Genomic DNA, 24,679 nt, shown 5'->3' on the forward strand with positions numbered 1-24,679 from the left:
CTTGTAGCGCCAAGATCCTGATCCGACACTTCCCTTGCAAGTTTGAAACCGATCGAGCTCTGATCGTCTTGATTCGTTCATGGGGATAAATCTCTGAACTAGTGGAGCCTGCGAGTGCAGACCTAACAGTAGCAATAGTGTCTGTCTCCTGAATCCAAACTGGAAGCTGATTCCACAGAAGAGGGGCCTGAAAACTGGATTCTACCTGGTGCGCTGTGCTGATCATGCATGTTCATATACGTGGCAACAGCAGACGTGCGTAGATCAACAATGGGTAATATGAAGTGCAGGAGAGAGTACGACTATGTAGCGTTAAAAGCGTGGAAGTACTTATATTACTTCAAGTGTTATTCTGTAAAAAGTGACAAAAACATTAGCGTCCGTTGTACACTCTGCGTGGGAAGAAAACTTCTTTCCACGGCGAAAAATTACACTTCAAATCTGAACAAGCACCTAGCACGCTGCCATGGGAACGGAAATTCACAGAGAAACCACCGGATCCCCCCACTGATATGACCACCGGCCCCACTCCTGCTAAACAGGTGAAAATAGATTTTTTCAAATAGTTTTTTTTTTCAAAAAAGTAATAAGTAAGTAATTACTTTTGAAATTAAGTAATCAGTAATGTAACGGTATAACATTTTTTGAGAAGTAATCAGTAATAAGTAACTAATTACTTTTTTCCAAGTAACTTGAACAACACTGATCCACACACAAACACTAGAGAACAATCAGCCACCGCTTCTATTCTTACAAACGTCACAATTTGCAAAAACACACAATAATAACAGTTTGAATGTCTTTATTCACATGAAAGTGTTTCTACATATGAATCATTAACAACTGTCAGGTTTAATGTGATTTCTAAACAGAGAAAATCTCAGTGTTTTGTGTTCGCATTAGACCTGATATAACAAAGAAAAGAAAGAAAGAACGAAAGAAAAGATTTTTTTCTCATCAAAGTTTATAAATCAAGTGTACAGTTAGCTTTGATTTAGAAGCAGCACAGTATGAAAGAGATGTTTCACAGAACATTTACCAGAGACAGATGCTGACTAATATACTACAGTTCATCTTTATTCTTTTCTAGTTGTGTTAGTGTTGCCATAACTCTGCGTAGTTTCTCTTCATTGTCATTGATTTCTGCAGCTGTTGTCTCAAAGTACATATTCATGTACTACTTGCCGGCTCCCATGAAAGTCTGTAGGTCATCCATTAAATCCAGCACTGGTGTAAGCAGTGATGTAAAATGTTTCACTGACTTCAAAAGTTCGAACAAAGGATCCATGAGACGTTTAACACCATCAAGGACAGCAGGACCATAGGCTTTGTCTAAATTATTTTCAGCCTGGAGGACAAAAATAAACCAAATTAATGTAACAAAATATACAAAAGTATGTAGTGTAAAGAGTGCAAACAGACTTTTGTATGATGGGAAATTGTTTTTTTGTTTTAGTTGTCATAGCAAAGCATGTTTTTCTGTTTGGAGTCTGTCAACATCCATGTCCACAACATGGTCATTGACAGACTCACCTTCCTTCTTGCTGTTTCCTTTTGTAATTTTTCAACGTTTCCTTTCAGCTCCTCCTGCAAAACCAGAAAGAACGTCAACAAACATGCTTGTGAAACATGTAACTGGGACAAAATGAGCATTTTAAAAGTAAGGAGAAAAGCTTAACCAGTGATTGGACAGTCATGATTTAATGGTAAAGGTGGTTAATTAAAAGTTACATTCTTTATTAAAACAACAACAAAAAGAAAGTTAACAGTCAGTTTACCAGTTCGCCCTTGTTTATCAATGAACTTGAAAGATGGAGCAGACACAGCAAAATCCTAACTAAGCCTTTGGTAGTTGTGACACCACTCATGGTCAACTGTGCTGCTGCCATCAAAGTTTCTGAAACACATGAGAAAGTATCAATAAGGATTAAAGGAAATAAAGATTTGTAAAAAAAAAAAATGTACAAAGCCTGCAACATGTTTTGAGTCAAAGCACCTATTTCATTTGAATTTCAAAAAGTCACATTCTGCTTACATGAAAATATCAACTTCTTTTACATGAACTACTGTGACCTTGAAAGACCTTCCACAGTGAACAAAACGAAACAGAGACTATATTCAGAATATGCATGTGTGTGCATGGATTTATACTAGCTGTCTGTGTATCCTAAATGCACAGACACTGTGGGTACATCAGGGAGTGCATCAGAGATCAGATATAAGATAAGCTAAGATAAAGATAAGAATAACTCGTTATTGTCATTGCACATTCATAATTGGTACAATAGTACAACGAAACTGGAAACTGTCCCACATCGGCACTAAACACAACTAAACACAACACAACATGTAGTGGATTTTTAAAAAGTGAAAATAAAAAAAGGATGAATTAATAAATGATACAATGAATGTTTATTGCACATAAAACTAAAACTAAAACCTCTGGAAAAGGCTGCTGCTGCCATCGCTTGTAAAAGTGGACCAAGTGCTCAGCTTGAGAAAAAGTTGAGAAAACAGAGAAATTTGGAACAATAGATTTTTAACAATGCTGCAATTCCTTTATATACAAAGTGACTTAACTCAACCCACAGGGAACACAGTCAGATGTGAGTCCAGGGTGTACCCCGCCTCTCGCCCTATGACAGCTGGGATAGGCTCCAGCGTCCCCCGCGACCCTGAACAGGATAAGCTGAAGCGAATGGATGGATGGTTTCTGTTTGTCTAGTCTGCTTTATAGGAATAGAAGCCCATCAGCTATTGTTATGACATACCATGACAAAACACGCTTTTCTTTTAGGTTGACACTTCATAATACGTGTCATAAGTGGATTGTGAATTATGTTATATATTTTTATTAGTGTTAAAGAAGTTCTAGCAAAGTTAGGATTATATTTACTTATTTGAGTCGTTTCCTTTAATTAAATATTAAAATTAAATCCAAGCTGATAAAAAGCTATAATGAATATATTCCGATGGCACTGGGTCAGACTAACAAATATCAATCTTGTTTTTGTAATAGAGGTGTCAGTACTGATAACTGAGTCTGTTATCTGGTGAAACGATAACTAGTTCAGTCAGGTTAAAATTGTGAATTATTGTATTTCAGCAACTACACAGGGGAGTGCAGATCTGCAAAACTTTCTTCATCAACAGCTGGTCATTTTCCACAGTTACTTTTAGAGCAATGGGTTTGATGCACATAACAGATGTTTGTTTCAAATCAGCATTTGAAACAAACATCTGTGTACGTAGGAATATATCGGTTAATGGGTACTACATTACAAATACTGTCTATGATACACATAAAAGCAATTGCACATTTATAGCAATAATACATAGAAAAAAGCAGATCTGACAAGTTTTGGAATGTTTCAATGATTACTGTCTTGTTAGTATCATGTTTCTGTAAGCAGACAGGGAGAACTGTGTGGTGCCTCCTTAAGTTTGTTTTCTTTTGGTACAGTATGACTCTCAACTTGCTATACTAGTTACATACTTGTAATTCTTTCAGTTTAAGGGAAGAAAGAAAGTAATATATACTAGGCTTTTATAAAGCATGTCTGCTATATTCAGATGATAGAAGATGTAGAAAGATTCTTTAAAAAAGTACACACAGAGCAGTTAGTATGATATGATTTATTTTAACTTTATTTATTTAGGGCTAGCCCTCATTTTTGTTGTTGAGAATTCAAGTTAAATAGAATGTGTCCTTACAGTATGTCCAATAAATCTCTACCGAATTAATCCTAGAATAAAATCTAGAATCAAGCACACAAACATATGATTCTCTGAGCGTTCAAGACATTCTTCTTCATCTAGTTGCTCAGATGTGAAAAAAAGACTTGCTGGACTGTTTGTGTGGCTCGTTGGTCTAGGGGTATGATTCTCGCTTTGGGTGTGAGAGGTCCCGGGTTCAAATCCTGGACGAGCCCGCTTGTTTTCTATAGAGCCTCTCAGCTGCCACATGCTGTTTAGACTCCATTTGAAATAATCTCTGCAGCTGCACACATGTTCCCATAGTACCTCATACAGGGATAGCTAACAGATCTGATATGAATGATGGCATTAGCGTTGTTCTTGTTTTTTGATTGAGTTTGTGAAACAGTTGTATGTCTGGTCAGATTGTTTTGTATTTGTGTGTGGATTGAAGCACATGCCTGAGAGTGCATCAATCACTGCACATATTTGTTAAATCTTAGTTTATATTGTGGATCATACTGTATTCATTTGTAACACTTTTGAGACAGATTTCTCTCCACATAAATGACCGATGTTCCCTGAATGCCTCACATACAGCTCCAGCACATTTCAACACAATCTTTCATACATTCTTCTTTCATGCTTGATCTATTTGCTCTGACATTCAACATTGTTACAGCTGCTTCTCACCTGTGGTTCGTTGGTCTATGGCAGGGGTCTCAAACTTAAATGAGCTGTGGGCCACTGCTGGCACTGTCATCTCATGTGAGGACCACTTTACTGTTCAAGTAGTACAAAAAAACAAATAAACAAACAAGTAAACACGCACAAATATTTCCGAAATGTGGTTTTGTGTTTGTTTTTACATTTCAAATCTTATAACAATCGTGTAATCGTATAACAAGACAAAATACTTAGACTTAGAACTTTTGTTGTCATTCTACAGTTGCTTGCACAATTAAATTATGTGACAAGACCACAAGATGCAAAAGTAAAAGACAATATACAAAGGAAGAAGAGAAAAAAACAACCTTTCATTGAACTACAAAATAATCAAATTGGTACTCTCTTTCTGACCAGACACATGGCAGCACTTCTGCTATAATTATGTTCATATTTAAAAATAAAAATGCAGACATAAGTGTACATATTAGTTTTGTTTTCTTTACAAATAACTCTCTCACTGAACTAACACAGCCCATCCCTCAACAGGTTTGTGCTCCCTGCTCATATTGCCTTATATTAAATCATTTTGTGCTTTTATTATTAATTATTTTAACATTGCACTCAACAACAAACAAATACTCCCTAACAAAAAAAAGGAACTTCAGTGGCCAAACTGCATTATATTTCTTCAGGTCAATATACGGGTCACAAGTAGGAGGGAGGGAAGCCGCAAGTTTGAGACTCTTGCTAAGATCAAATGGTGGAGAGTCCCAGGTATTTATATACCAGTGGGAGTTGTCCTTCAGAGGAACCCAGGCACTCATCTTCTCAAGTTCCTTAGACTAACAGGCCCTGGATGACTGAGAACAGACAAAACTACTATCTTTTAGGCACTGGTGGGAGTTAAACCCAGGATCTCCTCTTTTCTAACTTTCCAGTTACAAGACAGGTACTTTAACCAACTAAGCTAATGCGCCACATAAACTCAGATGAGTAACTGATGAATGCTTGAATGAAACAACCAGAGAAGGAGGTTCAATGAAGAACATCTGACACATATCTACATGACATGAAAGCAGTACAGTATCATTTGTTATTAGAGGAAGTCAAAGAAGTGTGTCAGTGAGAAATATCCATCAAAATTATTACTGTGGGTAAAAGCCTTGCTGCTTCATTTTGGACCGCTTGAAGACGACTTAAGGTAGCCTTAGACAGACAGGAAAAGAGTGCGTTACAATAGTCTAACCGGGAGGAGATAAAGGCATGGACAAGCATCTGCATTTCACCTCCATGGAGACAATAGTCCTAAGTTTAGAGGTATTTCTTAAATGAAAAAAGCAGGAGCAGGTCACAGACTTGATATAAGCATCAAAAGACAGAGACTGATCAAAATTTATCCCAAGTTTCTGAGCAGTAGCTTTTGTCAAGGAGTTGTCCAGGAAAGCACAGGATTTACTCCCAATGATCTTGTTTTTGTTTTTGGACACCCAGCCTCCCAAACTGGGTGGTACTGGACTAAATGATTGTAGTGGTGAATGGGTAAGTAAAAGTTTTGGCCAAACAAGACGTATGTGAGGCATTTACACGCTCAGTTGTAGCTACAGTTGTAACACAGATCATATTCTTCATGAATAGAATAATACAGAGAAGAGTAAACACAGTCAATAAGCTTGTCACTTCAGAAACTCGTTAGGAATTTGAACCCAGGACCAAACGGACAAGATGAGGGAATCATATACCTACAGTTGTGAATGTGTCCTTACAGCATATCCAATATCCACGTGTTGTCTATAGAGCCTCTCAGCTGCCACATGTTGTTTAGGCTCCATTTGAAAGAATCTCTGCAGCTGCACACATGTTCCCATAGTCCCTCATACAGGGACAGCTAACAGATCTGATATGAAGGATGTCGTTGGCCTTGTTCTTATTGTTTACCATTTGAATTCTCCAAAAAGTTTTTCTAAGGTGATTATTTGTTATTCATGTTGGCCTAACAAGATGACAAAGAGTTTTATTTTAGATTAAATAAGAGAATTAAATTCAAACTTGTACACAGAACTACTACAATACACAGTTATGTATCATATATTATAAATGTGTAACTCTCTCACACGACATTAACAATATGCATGTGGAAAAACGCACATCAGTTTTACTGATACACATTGCACTTCACCTTTGTATCGATGTTGACAGCAAGCAGTTTGCCCACATAATGCCAGTAGCACAAGCAGCACACATCCCTGGATCCGGCCTTTGGTCGCCAACATTTTCAGTAAGCTAAGAAAAGAAGAAAGAAAAAAGAGGTGAAATTAAGGCACATTCAAGGAAAGTATTTCAGATCAGATTAGCAAGTTAAACCACACTGAAAATACACGTTGAATAAACCATGGCCCCAAACTGGTTGGTTGTCCCATGTGTTTCCCCCGTAGCTGCTCCGGGCGCACACACAATGAGCCCTGGTTTCGCGACGCAGGCGTAGCAACAACCTCCTCCTCCTCACTGCCTCCTGTGTGTGTGTGTGTGTGTGTGGGAGGTACTGGGTTCCTCACAGACGGTGGTGTTCGCAAAACCCGCCCTCCCCAAAGCTAAGGGCTCGCCAGCGGGGCCCGTGAGAGCGAGGGTCCGAAGTCCAAACGGAGGGCTGTGTTCGCGTAACCTGCCCTCCGCAGACCTAAGCCTACGCTACCGAGGCACTTGAGAATGATGTAGAGGGAGCAAGGATGAGGAGGAGGCAAGGAGTGTCTGAAGTCCAAATGGAGGGCGGTGTTCGTGTAATAGGCAGGCCACAGAGCTGCTCTTTCACTAGCGAGGCACATGAGAACGAAGGAGAGGGAGCGAGAAGGACTAGGGGCGTGGAGAGCCCCAGGTCCAACTGGAGGGCGGTGTTCACATGATAGGCAGGCCAAGCAGCTGCTCTTTCACTAGCGAGGAGCATGAGAGCGATGAAGAGGGAGCAAGGAGGACGAGGAGGCATGGAGGGCCCGAGATCCAACTGGAGGGCGGTGTTCGCGTAATAGGCAGGCCAAACAGCTTCTCTTTCACTAGCGAGGCACTTGAGAATGATGTAGAGGGAGCAAGGAGGACGAGGAGCAACGGAGATCCCTAGGTCCTCACCGAAGGGCGTGTTCACGAAACCCGCCCTCCGCAGACCTAAGCGTACGCTAGCGAGGAGCATGAGAACGATGTAGAGGGAGCAAGGAGGACGAGGAGGCACGGAGAGCCTGAGGTCCAACTGGAGGGCGGTGTTCGCGTAATAGGCAGGCTAAGCAGCTGCTCTTTCACTAGCGAGGCGCAGGAGAACGATGGAGAAGGAGCAAGGAAGACGAGGAGCAACGGAGAGCTCGAGGTCCTCACTTAGGCCCATTTACGCGTAACCCAAGGCCCATCCGGCAAAGCGCTCACCTGCGAGGAGCAGGAGAACGGAGCAGAAGGAGGTCGCAGGACGGGGAGACAGGGAGAGTCCGAAGTCCTCACTTAGGCCAGTTTACGCGAATACTGCCGAAAAGGAGACATTGATGATGATGATGAGGATGTGAAGTTGAGAGTTGTTTGCTCCGGCGGTTCGGGGTCCCTCCAGACCCCAGTGTTTGCCATCGTAACTTACGAATGTGCATTGGGGTTGCGAATTACCCCATTGCGATTACAAAGGGGTCACAGTGTACCCACGGAGCAGAGAGCACCCCCGGTCCTCATGAAGGCCGGTTTAGGCGTAACTCGGTGCCCATTCGGCTAAGCGCTCGCCTGCAATTCAAATTCTGTTCTGTTCATTCTATTTCCATTGTTTTGATTCAAATTCTGTTCTGTTCATTCTAATTCCGTTGTTTTCATTCTAATTCCATTGTTTGTTTTCAAATTCCGTTGTTTTCATTCAAATTCCGTTGTTTTCATTCAAATTCTGTTCTGTTCATTCAAATTCCGTTATTTGTTTTCAAATTCCGTTGTTTTCATTCAAATTCTATTCATTTCATTCTATTTCCATTGTTTTCATTCTAATTCTGTTGTTTTCATTCAAATTTGATTGTTTTGATTCAAATTCTGTTGTGTTCATTCTAATTTCGTTCTTTTCATTCAAATTCCGTTGTTTTCATTCAAATTCCATTGTTTTGATTCAAATTCTGTTCTGTTCATTCTATTTCCATTGTTTTGATTCAAATTCTGTTCTGTTCATTCAAATTCCGTTGTTTGTTTTCAAATTCCGTTGTTTGTTTTCAAAATCCGTTGTTTTCATTCTAATTCCGTTGTTTTCATTCTAATTCCGTTGTTTTCATTCAAATTCTGTTGTTTTCATTCAAATTCTGTTCTGTTCATTCTAATTCCGTTGTTTTCATTCAAATTCCATTGTTTTCATTCTAATTCCGTTGTTTTCATTCTAATTCCGTTGTTTTCATTCAAATTCCATTGTTTTGATTCAAATTCTGTTCTGTTCATTCAAATTCCGTTGTTTGTTTTCAAATTCCGTTGTTTTCATTCAAATTCTATTCATTTCATTCTAATTCCGTTCTTTTCATTCTAATTCTGTTGTTTTCATTCAAATTTGATTGTTTTGATTAAAATTCTGTTGTGTTCATTCTAATTCCGTTCTTTTCATTCAAATTCTGTTGTTTTCATTCTAATTCCGTTGTTTGTTTTCAAATTCCGTTGTTTTCAAATTCCGTTGTTTTCATTCAAATTCCATTGTTTTGATTCAAATTCTGTTCTGTTCATTCTATTTCCATTGTTTTGATTCAAATTCTGTTCTGTTCATTCAAATTCCGTTGTTTGTTTTCAAATTCCGTTGTTTGTTTTCAAAATCCGTTGTTTTCATTCAAATTTCGTTGTTTTCATTCTAATTCCGTTGTTTTCATTCACATTCTGTTGTTTTCATTCAAATTCTGTTCTGTTCATTCTAATTCCGTTGTTTTCATTCAAATTCCATTGTTTTCATTCTAATTACGTTGTTTTCATTCTAATTCCGTTGTTTTCATTCAAATTCCATTGTTTTCATTCAAATTCTGTTCTGTTCATTCAAATTCCGTTGTTTTCATTCAAATTCCGTTGTTTTCATTCAAATTCTGTTCTGTTCATTCAAATTCCGTTATTTGTTTTCAAATTCCGTTGTTTTCATTCAAATTCTATTCATTTCATTCTATTTCCATTGTTTTCATTCTAATTCTGTTGTTTTCATTCAAATTTGATTGTTTTGATTAAAATTCTGTTGTGTTCATTCTAATTCCGTTCTTTTCATTCAAATTCCGTTGTTTTCATTCTAATTCCGTTGTTTGTTTTCAAATTCCGTTGTTTTCATTCAAATTCCATTGTTTTGATTCAAATTCTGTTCTGTTCATTCTATTTCCATTGTTTTGATTCAAATTCTGTTCTGTTCATTCAAATTCCGTTGTTTGTTTTCAAATTCCGTTGTTTGTTTTCAAAATCCGTTGTTTTCATTCAAATTCCGTTGTTTTCATTCTAATTCCGTTGTTTTCATTCAAATTCTGTTGTTTTCATTCAAATTCTGTTCTGTTCATTCTAATTCCGTTGTTTTCATTCAAATTCCATTGTTTTCATTCTAATTCCGTTGTTTTCATTCTAATTCCGTTATTTTCATTCAAATTCCATTGTTTTGATTCAAATTCTGTTCTGTTCATTCAAATTCCGTTGTTTGTTTTCAAATTCCGTTGTTTTCATTCAAATTCTATTCATTTCATTCTAATTCTGTTCTTTTCATTCTAATTCTGTTGTTTTCATTCAAATTTGATTGTTTTGATTAAAATTCTGTTGTGTTCATTCTAATTCCGTTCTTTTCATTCAAATTCTGTTGTTTTTATTCTAATTCCGTTGTTTGTTTTCAAATTCCGTTGTTTTCAAATTCCGTTGTTTTCATTCAAATTGCATTGTTTTGATTCAAATTCTGTTCTGTTCATTCTATTTCCATTGTTTTGATTCAAATTCTGTTCTGTTCATTCAAATTCCGTTGTTTGTTTTCAAATTCCGTTGTTTGTTTTCAAAATCCGTTGTTTTCATTCAAATTCCGTTGTTTTCATTCAAATTCCGTTGTTTTCATTCAAATTCTGTTGTTTTCATTCAAATTCTGTTCTGTTCATTCTAATTCCGTTGTTTTCATTCAAATTCCATTGTTTTGATTCAAATTCTGTTCTGTTCATTCAAATTCCGTTGTTTTCATTCAAATTCCGTTCTTTTCATTCAAATTCTGTTCTGTTCATTCAAATTCCGTTATTTGTTTTCAAATTCCGTTGTTTTCATTCAAATTCTATTCATTTCATTCTATTTCCATTGTTTTCATTCTAATTCTGTTTTTTTCATTCAAATTTGATTGTTTTGATTAAAATTCTGTTGTGTTCATTCTAATTCCGTTCTTTTCATTCAAATTCCGTTGTTTTCATTCTAATTCCGTTGTTTGTTTTCAAATTCCGTTGTTTTCATTCAAATTCCATTGTTTTGATTCAAATTCTGTTCTGTTCATTCTATTTCCATTGTTTTGATTCAAATTCTGTTCTGTTCATTCAAATTCCGTTGTTTGTTTTCAAATTCCGTTGTTTGTTTTCAAAATCCGTTGTTTTCATTCAAATTCCGTTGTTTTCATTCTAATTCCGTTGTTTTCATTCAAATTCTGTTGTTTTCATTCAAATTCTGTTCTGTTCATTCTAATTCCGTTGTTTTCATTCAAATTCCATTGTTTTCATTCTAATTCCGTTGTTTTCATTCAAATTCCATTGTTTTGATTCAAATTCTGTTCTGTTCATTCAAATTCCGTTGTTTGTTTTCAAATTCCGTTGTTTTCATTCAAATTCTATTCATTTCATTCTAATTCCGTTCTTTTCATTCTAATTCTTTTGTTTTCATTCAAATTTGATTGTTTTGATTAAAATTCTGTTGTGTTCATTCTAATTCCGTTCTTTTCATTCAAATTCTGTTGTTTTCATTCTAATTCCGTTGTTTGTTTTCAAATTCCGTTGTTTTCAAATTCCGTTGTTTTCATTCAAATTGCATTGTTTTGATTCAAATTCTGTTCTGTTCATTCTATTTCCATTGTTTTGATTCAAATTCTGTTCTGTTCATTCAAATTCCGTTGTTTGTTTTCAAATTCCGTTGTTTGTTTTCAAAATCCGTTGTTTTCATTCAAATTCCGTTGTTTTCATTCAAATTCCGTTGTTTTCATTCAAATTCTGTTGTTTTCATTCAAATTCTGTTCTGTTCATTCTAATTCCGTTGTTTTCATTCAAATTCCATTGTTTTCATTCTAATTCCGTTGTTTTCATTCTAATTCCGTTGTTTTCATTCAAATTCCATTGTTTTGATTCAAATTCTGTTCTGTTCATTCAAATTCCGTTGTTTTCATTCAAATTCCGTTGTTTTCATTCAAATTCTGTTCTGTTCATTCAAATTCCGTTATTTGTTTTCAAATTCCGTTGTTTTCATTCAAATTCTATTCATTTCATTCTATTTCCATTGTTTTCATTCTAATTCTGTTTTTTTCATTCAAATTTGATTGTTTTGATTAAAATTCTGTTGTGTTCATTCTAATTCCGTTCTTTTCATTCAAATTCTGTTGTTTTCATTCTAATTCCGTTGTTTTCATTCAAATTCCATTGTTTTGATTCAAATTCTGTTCTGTTCATTCAAATTCCGTTGTTTGTTTTCAAATTCCGTTGTTTTCATTCAAATTCTATTCATTTCATTCTAATTCCGTTCTTTTCATTCTAATTCTTTTGTTTTCATTCAAATTTGATTGTTTTGATTAAAATTCTGTTGTGTTCATTCTAATTCCGTTCTTTTCATTCAAATTCTGTTGTTTTCATTCTAATTCCGTTGTTTGTTTTCAAATTCCGTTGTTTTCAAATTCCGTTGTTTTCATTCAAATTGCATTGTTTTGATTCAAATTCTGTTCTGTTCATTCTATTTCCATTGTTTTGATTCAAATTCTGTTCTGTTAATTCAAATTCCGTTGTTTGTTTTCAAATTCCGTTGTTTGTTTTCAAAATCCGTTGTTTTCATTCAAATTCCGTTGTTTTCATTCAAATTCCGTTGTTTTCATTCAAATTCTGTTGTTTTCATTCAAATTCTGTTCTGTTCATTCTAATTCCGTTGTTTTCATTCAAATTCCATTGTTTTCATTCTAATTCCGTTGTTTTCATTCTAATTCCGTTGTTTTCATTCAAATTCCATTGTTTTGATTCAAATTCTGTTCTGTTCATTCAAATTCCGTTGTTTTCATTCAAATTCCGTTGTTTTCATTCAAATTCTGTTCTGTTCATTCAAATTCCGTTATTTGTTTTCAAATTCCGTTGTTTTCATTCAAATTCTATTCATTTCATTCTATTTCCATTGTTTTCATTCTAATTCTGTTTTTTTCATTCAAATTTGATTGTTTTGATTAAAATTCTGTTGTGTTCATTCTAATTCCGTTGTTTGTTTTCAAAATCCGTTGTTTTCATTCAAATTCCGTTGTTTTCATTCTAATTCCGTTGTTTTCATTCAAATTCTGTTGTTTTCATTCAAATTCTGTTCTGTTCATTCAAATTCCGTTGTTTGTTTTCAAAATCCGTTGTTTTCATTCAAATTCCGTTGTTTTCATTCTAATTCCGTTGTTTTCATTCTAATTCCGTTGTTTTCATTCAAATTCCATTGTTTTGATTCAAATTCTGTTCTGTTCATTCAAATTCCGTTGTTTGTTTTCAAATTCCGTTGTTTTCATTCAAATTCTATTCATTTCATTCTAATTCCGTTCTTTTCATTCTAATTCTGTTGTTTTCATTCAAATTTGATTGTTTTGATTAAAATTCTGTTGTGTTCATTCTAATTCCGTTCTTTTCATTCAAATTCTGTTCTGTTCATTCTAATTCCGTTGTTTGTTTTCAAATTCCGTTGTTTTCAAATTCCGTTGTTTTCATTCAAATTGCATTGTTTTGATTCAAATTCTGTTCTGTTCATTCTATTTCCATTGTTTTGATTCAAATTCTGTTCTGTTCATTCAAATTCCGTTGTTTGTTTTCAAATTCCGTTGTTTGTTTTCAAAATCCGTTGTTTTCATTCAAATTCCGTTGTTTTCATTCTAATTCCGTTGTTTTCATTCAAATTCTGTTGTTTTAATTCTAATTCTGTTCTGTTCATTCTAATTCCGTTGTTTTCATTCAAATTCCATTGTTTTCATTCTAATTCCGTTGTTTTCATTCTAATTCCGTTGTTTTCATTCAAATTCCATTGTTTTCATTCAAATTCTGTTCTGTTCATTCAAATTCTGTTGTTTTCATTCAAATTCCGTTGTTTTCATTCAAATTCTGTTCTGTTCATTCAAATTCCGTTATTTGTTTTCAAATTCCGTTGTTTTCATTCAAATTCTATTCATTTCATTCTATTTCCATTGTTTTCATTCTAATTCTGTTGTTTTCATTCAAATTTGATTGTTTTGATTAAAATTCTGTTGTGTTCATTCTAATTCCGTTCTTTTCATTCAAATTCCGTTGTTTTCATTCTAATTCCGTTGTTTGTTTTCAAATTCCGTTGTTTTCATTCAAATTCTGTTCTGTTCATTCTATTTCCATTGTTTTGATTCAAATTCTGTTCTGTTCATTCAAATTCCGTTGTTTGTTTTCAAATTCCGTTGTTTGTTTTCAAAATCCGTTGTTTTCATTCAAATTCCGTTGTTTTCATTCTAATTCCGTTGTTTTCATTCAAATTCTGTTGTTTTCATTCAAATTCTGTTCTGTTCATTCTAATTCCGTTGTTTTCATTCAAATTCCATTGTTTTCATTCTAATTCCGTTGTTTTCATTCTAATTCCGTTGTTTTCATTCAAATTCCATTGTTTTCATTCAAATTCTGTTCTGTTCATTCAAATTCCGTTGTTTGTTTTCAAATTCCGTTGTTTTCATTCAAATTCTATTCATTTCATTCTAATTCCGTTCTTTTCATTCTAATTCTGTTGTTTTCATTCAAATTTGATTGTTTTGATTAAAATTCTGTTGTGTTCATTCTAATTCCGTTCTTTTCATTCAAATTCTGTTGTTTTCATTCTAATTCCGTTGTTTGTTTTCAAATTCCGTTGTTTTCAAATTCCGTTGTTTTCATTCAAATTGCATTGTTTTGATTCAAATTCTGTTCTGTTCATTCTATTTCCATTGTTTTGATTCAAATTCTGTTGTGTTCATTCAAATTCCGTTGTTTGTTTTCAAATTCCGTTGTTTGTTTTCAAATTCCGTTGTTTTCATTCAAATTCCGTTGTTTTCATTCAAATTCTGTTGTTTTAATTCTAATTCTGTTCTGTTCATTCTAATTCCGTTGTTTTCATTCAAATTCCATTGTTTTCATTCTAATTCCGTTGTTTTCATTCTAATTCCGTTGTTTTCATTCAAATTCCATTGTTTTCATTCAAATTCTGTTCTGTTCATTCAAATTCCGTTGTTTTCATTCAAATTACGTTGTTTTCATTCAAATTCTGTTCTGTTCATTCAAATTCCGTTATTTGTTTTCAAATTCCGTTGTTTTCATTCAAATTCTATTCATTTCATTCTATTTCCATTGTTTTCATTCTAATTCTGTTGTTTTCATTCAAATTTGATTGTTTTGATTAAAATTCTGTTGTGTTCATTCTAATTCCGTTCTTTTCATTCAAATTCCGTTGTTTTCATTCTAATTCCGTTGTTTGTTTTCAAATTCCGTTGTTTTCATTCAAATTGCATTGTTTTGATTCAAATTCTGTTCTGTTCATTCTATTTCCATTGTTTTGATTCAAATTCTGTTCTGTTCATTCAAATTCCGTTGTTTGTTTTCAAATTCCGTTGTTTGTTTTCAAAATCCGTTGTTTTCATTCAAATTCCGTTGTTTTCATTCTAATTCCGTTGTTTTCATTCAAATTCTGTTGTTTTCATTCAAATTCTGTTCTGTTCATTCTAATTCCGTTGTTTTCATTCAAATTCCATTGTTTTCATTCTAATTCCGTTGTTTTCATTCTAATTCCGTTGTTTTCATTCAAATTCCATTGTTTTGATTCATATTCTGTTCTGTTCATTCAAATTCCGTTGTTTGTTTTCAAATTCCGTTGTTTTCATTCAAATTCTGTTGTGTTCATTCTAATTCCGTTCTTTTCATTCTAATTCTGTTGTTTTCATTCAAATTCCGTTGTTTGTTTTCAAATTCCGTTGTTTTCAAATTCCGTTGTTTTCATTCAAATTGCATTGTTTTGATTCAAATTCTGTTCTGTTCATTCTATTTCCATTGTTTTGATTCAAATTCTGTTCTGTTCATTCAAATTCCGTTGTTTGTTTTCAAATTCCGTTGTTTGTTTTCAAAATCCGTTGTTTTCATTCAAATTCCGTTGTTTTCATTCAAATTCCGTTGTTTTCATTCAAATTCTGTTGTTTTCATTCAAATTCTGTTCTGTTCATTCTAATTCCGTTGTTTTCATTCAAATTCCATTGTTTTCATTCTAATTCCGTTGTTTTCATTCTAATTCCGTTGTTTTCATTCAAATTCGATTGTTTTGATTCAAATTCTGTTCTGTTCATTCAAATTCCGTTGTTTTCATTCAAATTCTATTCATTTCATTCTATTTCCATTGTTTTCATTCTAATTCTGTTGTTTTCATTCAAATTCTGTTCTGTTCATTCTAATTCCGTTGTTTTCATTCAAATTCCATTGTTTTCATTCTAATTCCGTTGTTTTCATTCTAATTCCGTTGTTTTCATTCAAATTCCATTGTTTTGATTCAAATTCTGTTCTGTTCATTCAAATTCCGTTGTTTGTTTTCAAATTCCGTTGTTTTCATTCAAATTCTATTCATTTCATTCTAATTCCGTTGTTTTCATTCTAATTCCGTTGTTTGTTTTCAAATTCCGTTGTTTTCATTCAAATTCCGTTGTTTTCATTCAAATTCTGTTCTGTTCATTCTAATTCCGTTGTTTTCATTCAAATTCCATTGTTTTCATTCTAATTCCGTTGTTTTCATTCTAATTCCGTTGTTTTCATTCAAATTCCATTGTTTTGATTCAAATTCTGTTCTGTTCATTCAAATTCCGTTGTTTGTTTTCAAATTCCGTTGTTTTCATTCAAATTCTATTCATTTCATTCTAATTCCGTTCTTTTCATTCTAATTCTGTTGTTTTCATTCAAATTTGATTGTTTTGATTAAAATTCTGTTGTGTTCATTCTAATTCCGTTCTTTTCATTCAAATTCTGTTGTTTTCATTCTAATTCCGTTGTTTGTTTTCAAATTCCGTTGTTTTCAAATTCCGTTGTTTTCATTCAAATTGCATTGTTTCGATTCAAATTCTGTTCTGTTCATTCTATTTCCATTGTTTTGATTCAAATTCTGTTCTGTTCATTCAAATTCCGTTGTTTGTTTTCAAATTCCGTTGTTTGTTTTCAAAATCCGTTGTTTTCATTCAAATTCCGTTGTTTTCATTCAAATTCCGTTGTTTTCATTCAAATTCTGTTGTTTTAATTCTAATTCTGTTCTGTTCATTCTAATTCCGTTGTTTTCATTCAAATTCCATTGTTTTCATTCTAATTCCGTTGTTTTCATTCTAATTCCGTTGTTTTCATTCAAATTCCATTGTTTTCATTCAAATTCTGTTCTGTTCATTCAAATTCTGTTGTTTTCATTCAAATTCCGTTGTTTTCATTCAAATTCTATTCATTTCATTCTATTTCCATTGTTTTCATTCTAATTCTGTTGTTTTCATTCAAATTTGATTGTTTTGATTAAAATTCTGTTGTGTTCATTCTAATTCCGTTCTTTTCATTCAAATTCCGTTGTTTTCATTCTAATTCCGTTGTTTGTTTTCAAATTTCGTTGTTTTCATTCAAATTCTGTTCTGTTCATTCTATTTCCATTGTTTTGATTCAAATTCTGTTCTGTTCATTCAAATTCCGTTGTTTGTTTTCAAATTCCGTTGTTTTCATTCAAATTCTGTTGTTTTCATTCAAATTCTGTTCTGTTCATTCTAATTCCGTTGTTTTCATTCAAATTCCGTTGTTTTCATTCTAATTCCGTTGTTTGTTTTCAAATTCCGTTGTTTTCATTCAAATTCCATTGTTTTGATTCAAATTCTGTTCTGTTCATTCTATTTCCATTGTTTTGATTCAAATTCTGTTCTGTTCATTCAAATTCCGTTGTTTGTTTTCAAATTCCGTTGTTTGTTTTCAAAATCCGTTGTTTTCATTCAAATTCCGTTGTTTTCATTCTAATTCCGTTGTTTTCATTCAAATTCTGTTGTTTTCATTCAAATTCTGTTCTGTTCATTCTAATTCCGTTGTTTTCATTCAAATTCCATTGTTTTCATTCTAATTCCGTTGTTTTCATTCTAATTCCGTTGTTTTCATTCAAATTCCATTGTTTTGATTCAAATTCTGTTCTGTTCATTCAAATTCCGTTGTTTTCATTCAAATTCCGTTGTTTTCATTCTAATTCCGTTGTTTTCATTCAAATTCCGTTGTTTGTTTTCAAATTCCGTTGTTTGTTTTCAAAATCCGTTGTTTTCATTCAAATTCCGTTGTTTTCATTCTAATTCCGTTGTTTTCATTCAAATTGCATTGTTTTGATTCAAATTCTGTTCTGTTCATTCTATTTCCATTGTTTTGATTCAAATTCTGTTCTGTTCATTCAAATTCCGTTGTTTGTTTTCAAATTCCGTTGTTTGTTTTCAAAATCCATTGTTTTCATTCAAATTCCGTTGTTTTCATTCAAATTCCGTTGTTTTCATTCAAATTCTGTTGTTTTCATTCAAATTCTGTTCTGTTCATTCTAATTCCGTTGTTTTCATTCAAATTCCATTGTTTTCATTCTAATTCCGTTGTTTTCATTCTAATTCCGTTGTTTTCATTCAAATTCCATTGTTTTGATTCAAATTCTGTTCTGTTCATTCAAATTCCGTTGTTTGTTTTCAAATTCCGTTGTTTTCATTCAAATTCTATTCATTTCATTCTAATTCCGTTCTTTTCATTCAAATTCCGTTGTTTTCATTCAAATTCTGTTGTTTTAATTCTAATTCTGTTCTGTTCATTCTAATTCCGTTGTTTTCATTCAAATTCCATTGTTTTCATTCTAATTCCGTTGTTTTCATTCTAATTCCGTTGTTTTCATTCAAATTGCATTGTTTTGATTCAAATTCTGTTCTGTTCATTCTATTTCCATTGTTTTGATTCAAATTCTGTTCTGTTCATTCAAATTCCGTTGTTTGTTTTCAAATTCCGTTGTTTGTTTTCAAAATCCGTTGTTTTCATTCAAATTCCGTTGTTTTCATTCAAATTCTGTTGTTTTCATTCAAATTCTGTTCTGTTCATTCTAATTCCGTTGTTTTCATTCAAATTCCATTGTTTTCATTCTAATTCCGTTGTTTTCATTCAAATTCTGTTGTTTTCATTCAAATTCTGTTCTGTTCATTCTAATTCCGTTGTTTTCATTCAAATTCCGTTGTTTTCATTCAAATTCTGTTGTTTTCATTCAAATTCTGTTCTGTTCATTCTAATTCCGTTGTTTTCATTCAAATTCCATTGTTTTCATTCTAATTACGTTGTTTTCATTCTAATTCCGTTGTTTTCATTCAAATTCCATTGTTTTGATTCAAATTCTGTTCTGTTCATTCAAATTCCGTTGTTTTCATTCAAATTCCGTTGTTTTCATTCAAATTCTGTTCTGTTCATTCAAATTCCGTTATTTGTTTTCAAATTCCGTTGTTTTCATTCAAATTCTATTCATTTCATTCTATTTCCATTGTTTTCATTCTAATTCTGTTGTTTTCATTCAAATTTGATTGTTTTGATTAAAATTCTGTTGTGTTCATTCTAATTCCGTTCTTTTCATTCAAATTCCGTTGTTTTCATTCTAATTCCGTTGTTTGTTTTCAAATTCCGTTGTTTTCATTCAAATTCCATTGTTTTGATTCAAATTCTGTTCTGTTCATTCTATTTCCATTGTTTTGATTCAAATTCTGTTCTGTTCATTCAAATTCCGTTGTTTGTTTTCAAATTCCGTTGTTTGTTTTCAAAATCCGTTGTTTTCATTCAAATTCCGTTGTTTTCATTCTAATTCCGTTGTTTTGATTCAAATTCTGTTGTTTTCATTCAAATTCTGTTCTGTTCATTCTAATTCCGTTGTTTTCATTCAAATTCCATTGTTTTCATTCTAATTCCGTTGTTTTCATTCTAATTCCGTTGTTTTCATTCAAATTCCATTGTTTTCATTCAAATTCTGTTCTGTTCATTCAAATTCCGTTGTTTGTTTTCAAATTCCGTTGTTTTCATTCAAATTCTATTCATTTCATTCTAATTCCGTTCTTTTCATTCTAATTCTGTTGTTTTCATTCAAATTTGATTGTTTTGATTAAAATTCTGTTGTGTTCATTCTAATTCCGTTCTTTTCATTCAAATTCTGTTGTTTTCATTCTAATTCCGTTGTTTGTTTTCAAATTCCGTTGTTTTCAAATTCCGTTGTTTTCATTCAAATTGCATTGTTTTGATTCAAATTCTGTTCTGTTCATTCTATTTCCATTGTTTTGATTCAAATTCTGTTCTGTTCATTCAAATTCCGTTGTTTGTTTTCAAATTCCGTTGTTTGTTTTCAAAATCCGTTGTTTTCATTCAAATTCCGTTGTTTTCATTCAAATTCCGTTGTTTTCATTCAAATTCTGTTGTTTTAATTCTAATTCTGTTGTGTTCATTCTAATTCCGTTGTTTTCATTCAAATTCCATTGTTTTCATTCTAATTCCGTTGTTTTCATTCTAATTCCGTTGTTTTCATTCAAATTCCATTGTTTTCATTCAAATTCTGTTCTGTTCATTCAAATTCCGTTGTTTTCATTCAAATTCCGTTGTTTTCATTCAAATTCTGTTCTGTTCATTCAAATTCCGTTATTTGTTTTCAAATTCCGTTGTTTTCATTCAAATTCTATTCATTTCATTCTATTTCCATTGTTTTCATTCAAATTTGATTGTTTTGATTAAAATTCTGTTGTGTTCATTCTAATTCCGTTCTTTTCATTCAAATTCCGTTGTTTTCATTCTAATTCCGTTGTTTGTTTTCAAATTCCGTTGTTTTCATTCAAATTGCATTGTTTTGATTCAAATTCTGTTCTGTTCATTCTATTTCCATTGTTTTGATTCAAATTCTGTTCTGTTCATTCAAATTCCGTTGTTTGTTTTCAAATTCCGTTGTTTTCATTCAAATTCTGTTGTTTTCATTCAAATTCTGTTCTGTTCATTCTAATTCCGTTGTTTTCATTCAAATTCCATTGTTTTCATTCTAATTCCGTTGTTTTCATTCTAATTCCGTTGTTTTCATTCAAATTCCATTGTTTTCATTCAAATTCTGTTCTGTTCATTCAAATTCCGTTGTTTGTTTTCAAATTCCGTTGTTTTCATTCAAATTCTATTCATTTCATTCTAATTCCGTTCTTTTCATTCTAATTCTGTTGTTTTCATTCAAATTTGATTGTTTTGATTAAAATTCTGTTGTGTTCATTCTAATTCCGTTCTTTTCATTCAAATTCCGTTGTTTTCATTCTAATTCCGTTGTTTGTTTTCAAATTCCGTTGTTTTCATTCAAATTCCATTGTTTTGATTCAAATTCTGTTCTGTTCATTCTATTTCCATTGTTTTGATTCAAATTCTGTTCTGTTCATTCAAATTCCGTTGTTTGTTTTCAAATTCCGTTGTTTGTTTTCAAAATCCGTTGTTTTCATTCAAATTCCGTTGTTTTCATTCTAATTCCGTTGTTTTCATTCAAATTCTGTTGTTTTCATTCAAATTCTGTTCTGTTCATTCAAATTCCGTTGTTTTCATTCAAATTCCATTGTTTTCATTCTAATTCCGTTGTTTTCATTCAAATTCTATTCATTTCATTCTAATTCCGTTCTTTTCATTCAAATTCCGTTGTTTTCATTCAAATTCTGTTGTTTTAATTCTAATTCTGTTCTGTTCATTCTAATTCCGTTGTTTTCATTCAAATTCTGTTCTGTTCATTCTAATTCCGTTGTTTTCATTCAAATTCCATTGTTTTCATTCTAATTCCGTTGTTTTCATTCTAATTCCGTTGTTTTCATTCAAATTCCATTGTTTTGATTCAAATTCTGTTCTGTTCATTCAAATTCCGTTGTTTGTTTTCAAATTCCGTTGTTTTCATTCAAATTCTATTCATTTCATTCTAATTCCGTTCTTTTCATTCTAATTCTGTTGTTTTCATTCAAATTTGATTGTTTTGATTAAAATTCTGTTGTGTTCATTCTAATTCCGTTCTTTTCATTCAAATTCTGTTGTTTTCATTCTAATTCCGTTGTTTGTTTTCAAATTCCGTTGTTTTCAAATTCCGTTGTTTTCATTCAAATTGCATTGTTTTGATTCAAATTCTGTTCTGTTCATTCTATTTCCATTGTTTTGATTCAAATTCTGTTCTGTTCATTCAAATTCCGTTGTTTGTTTTCAAATTCCGTTGTTTGTTTTCAAAATCCGTTGTTTTCATTCAAATTCCGTTGTTTTCATTCAAATTCCGTTGTTTTCATTCAAATTCCATTGTTTTCATTCTAATTCCGTTGTTTTCATTCAAATTCCGTTGTTTTCATTCAAATTCCATTGTTTTCATTCAAATTCTGTTCTGTTCATTCAAATTCCGTTGTTTTCATTCAAATTCCGTTGTTTTCATTCAAATTCTGTTCTGTTCATTCAAATTCCGTTATTTGTTTTCAAATTCCGTTGTTTTCATTCAAATTCCGTTGTTTTCATTCAAATTCTATTCATTTCATTCTATTTCCATTGTTTTCATTCTAATTCTGTTGTTTTCATTCAAATTTGATTGTTTTGATTAAAATTCTGTTGTGTTCATTCTAATTCCGTTCTTTTCATTCAAATTCCGTTTTTTTCATTCTAATTCCGTTGTTTGTTTTCAAATTCCGTTGTTTGTTTTCAAATTCCGTTGTTTTCATTCAAATTCTATTCATTTCATTCTAATTCCGTTCTTTTCATTCTAATTCTGTTGTTTTCATTCAAATTTGATTGTTTTGATTAAAATTCTGTTGTGTTCATTCTAATTCCGTTCTTTTCATTCAAATTCTGTTGTTTTCATTCTAATTCCGTTGTTTGTTTTCAAATTCCGTTGTTTTCAAATTCCGTTGTTTTCATTCAAATTGCATTGTTTTGATTCAAATTCTGTTCTGTTCATTCTATTTCCATTGTTTTGATTCAAATTCTGTACTGTTCATTCAAATTCCGTTGTTTGTTTTCAAATTCCGTTGTTTGTTTTCAAAATCCGTTGTTTTCATTCAAATTCCGTTGTTTTCATTCAAATTCCGTTGTTTTCATTCAAATTCTGTTCTGTTCATTCTAATTCTTTTCTGTTCATTCAAATTCCATTGTTTTCATTCTAATTCCGTTGTTTTCATTCTAATTCCGTTGTTTTCATTCTAATTCCGTTGTTTTCATTCTAATTCCGTTGTTTTCATTCAAATTCCATTGTTTTCATTCAAATTCTGTTCTGTTCATTCAAATTCCGTTGTTTTCATTCAAATTCCGTTGTTTTCATTCAAATTCTGTTCTGTTCATTCAAATTCCGTTATTTGTTTTCAAATTCCGTTGTTTTCATTCAAATTCTATTCATTTCATTCTATTTCCATTGTTTTCATTCTAATTCTGTTGTTTTCATTCAAATTTGATTGTTTTGATTAAAATTCTGTTGTGTTCATTCTAATTCCGTTCTTTTCATTCAAATTCCGTTGTTTTCATTCTAATTCCGTTGTTTGTTTTCAAATTCCGTTGTTTTCATTCAAATTCCATTGTTTTGATTCAAATTCTGTTCTGTTCATTCTATTTCCATTGTTTTGATTCAAATTCTGTTCTGTTCATTCAAATTCCGTTGTTTGTTTTCAAATTCCGTTGTTTGTTTTCAAAATCCGTTGTTTTCATTCAAATTCCGTTGTTTTCATTCAAATTCCGTTGTTTTCATTCAAATTCTGTTGTTTTAATTCTAATTCTGTTCTGTTCATTCTAATTCCGTTGTTTTCATTCAAATTCCATTGTTTTCATTCTAATTCCGTTGTTTTCATTCTAATTCCGTTGTTTTCATTCAAATTCCATTGTTTTCATTCAAATTCTGTTCTGTTCATTCAAATTCCGTTGTTTTCATTCAAATTCCGTTGTTTTCATTCAAATTCTGTTCTGTTCATTCAAATTCCGTTATTTGTTTTCAAATTCCGTTGTTTTCATTCAAATTCTATTCATTTCATTCTATTTCCATTGTTTTCATTCAAATTTGATTGTTTTGATTAAAATTCTGTTGTGTTCATTCTAATTCCGTTCTTTTCATTCAAATTCCGTTGTTTTCATTCTAATTCCGTTGTTTGTTTTCAAATTCCGTTGTTTTCATTCAAATTGCATTGTTTTGATTCAAATTCTGTTCTGTTCATTCTATTTCCATTGTTTTGATTCAAATTCTGTTCTGTTCATTCAAATTCCGTTGTTTGTTTTCAAATTCCGTTGTTTTCATTCAAATTCTGTTGTTTTCATTCAAATTCTGTTCTGTTCATTCTAATTCCGTTGTTTTCATTCAAATTCCATTGTTTTCATTCTAATTCCGTTGTTTTCATTCAAATTCCATTGTTTTCATTCAAATTCCATTGTTTTGATTCAAATTCTGTTCTGTTCATTCAAATTCCGTTGTTTGTTTTCAAATTCCGTTGTTTTCATTCAAATTCTATTCATTTCATTCTAATTCCGTTCTTTTCATTCTAATTCTGTTGTTTTCATTCAAATTTGATTGTTTTGATTAAAATTCTGTTGTGTTCATTCTAATTCCGTTCTTTTCATTCAAATTCCGTTGTTTTCATTCTAATTCCGTTGTTTGTTTTCAAATTCCGTTGTTTTCATTCAAATTCCATTGTTTTGATTCAAATTCTGTTCTGTTCATTCTATTTCCATTGTTTTGATTCAAATTCTGTTCTGTTCATTCAAATTCCGTTGTTTGTTTTCAAATTCCGTTGTTTGTTTTCAAAATCCGTTGTTTTCATTCAAATTCCGTTGTTTTCATTCTAATTCCGTTGTTTTCATTCAAATTCTGTTGTTTTCATTCAAATTCTGTTCTGTTCATTCAAATTCCGTTGTTTTCATTCAAATTCCATTGTTTTCATTCTAATTCCGTTGTTTTCATTCAAATTCTATTCATTTCATTCTAATTCCGTTCTTTTCATTCAAATTCCGTTGTTTTCATTCAAATTCTGTTGTTTTAATTCTAATTCTGTTCTGTTCATTCTAATACCGTTGTTTTCATTCAAATTCTGTTCTGTTCATTCTAATTCCGTTGTTTTCATTCGAATTCCATTGTTTTCATTCTAATT

General features: G+C 32.0%; 1 non-coding gene across 1 annotated transcript; it reads left to right on the forward strand.

Annotated features, from left to right (window-relative positions):
* The first annotated feature begins 3,860 nt into the window (after window positions 1–3,860).
* On the forward strand, window positions 3,861–3,932 carry trnap-ugg (transfer RNA proline (anticodon UGG)). The gene has a single exon. It is a non-coding gene; the product is annotated as a tRNA-Pro (tRNA).
* Window positions 3,933–24,679: the final 20,747 nt, after the last annotated feature.

This window comes from Perissodus microlepis, chromosome 1, assembly GCF_051167445.1.
Source record: "Perissodus microlepis isolate ML-2025 ecotype Zambia chromosome 1, ASM5116744v1, whole genome shotgun sequence".
NCBI lineage: Eukaryota > Metazoa > Chordata > Actinopteri > Cichliformes > Cichlidae > Perissodus > Perissodus microlepis.